The sequence below is a fragment of the Sinocyclocheilus anshuiensis genome, unplaced genomic scaffold, assembly GCF_001515605.1.
Source record: "Sinocyclocheilus anshuiensis isolate Anshui unplaced genomic scaffold, SAMN03320099.WGS_v1.1 scaffold130, whole genome shotgun sequence".
Classification (NCBI taxonomy): Eukaryota; Metazoa; Chordata; class Actinopteri; order Cypriniformes; family Cyprinidae; genus Sinocyclocheilus; species Sinocyclocheilus anshuiensis.
In genome coordinates, this window is record NW_015544207.1 from 1255582 (window position 1) to 1256520 (window position 939).

The 939-nt window shown below is 33.0% G+C and overlaps 1 protein-coding gene across 7 annotated transcripts in view; it reads left to right on the forward strand.

Annotated features, from left to right (window-relative positions):
• Positions 1–939, forward strand: part of g6pd (glucose-6-phosphate dehydrogenase) — a 20465-nt gene that overhangs the window by 1559 nt on the left and 17967 nt on the right. The window lies entirely within an intron of this gene.

Sequence of the window (939 nt, forward strand, 5' to 3'; positions counted from 1 at the left end):
AATGTATTGTATGAATTGCCCTTACTCTGGAATAAAAAATACGGAGTGTATATTTACATTTAGTTAAAAGTGACTAATTCATCAGTTCCAGTGGCGCAGATGGATAAGTGTGTGCCCTTGGCTTTTTGACACGGTCGACCCGGGTTCGATCCCGCCTTTTGCCGAACTTTTTTTTTTCTCCCTTTTCAAATCTCGTATCACATCGTAAAAGCATTTATTTTCAATAAAAATTAAGGAAATAATCAAAAAGTTGAAAATAAAATATCGGGTAGGGTTAGGGTAGGTGTAGGGAGGGCTTTTGTCCCAATAAGGTGGCATCCATTTAATAATTTGAATTAAAATTAAAATTTACACAAGTTATTATTGCATACTGTTTTATAATGTATTACAATGCTGAGGTGCAGATAATTGCCAAAAGACTTAGTCATGCAGTGAAAGAACTCTAGACTTCATGTAATGTAAGCGTGCGCTCTGTAGGGGTGTTTTGTTTGGTTTTTGCAAAATACTCGATAATGTGAAATCGCACATCATTAAAACAACAATTACGATATTATTGCAGACGATATATATCGCACACCCCTAATTCATACTAATGCATTTGACATTGTACTGTGTGTACTATATGTTGGGCAGCTTTTAGGGCTGCACAATTAATCGAATTTCTAATCGCGATTACAATTATGGATGCCACAATTACGTAATCGTTTAAACCGGCAATTAATCGTTCAAAGTCCACTTATGTTATTCTGTGCTTAAGATGCTTCTTTTTGTTTTCTTTCTACATGTTATCTTAAGGGTTTTTCCATTTTTTTATTTTAGTTTTAGTATAACACTATAATACCATTTATATTTTTACTTTTTTTATAATTTAAAGAAGAAACCAATCCGATGTATAGTTGACATTTGAGGCTTAATACTATAGAAAAGCACTAAAGGTTT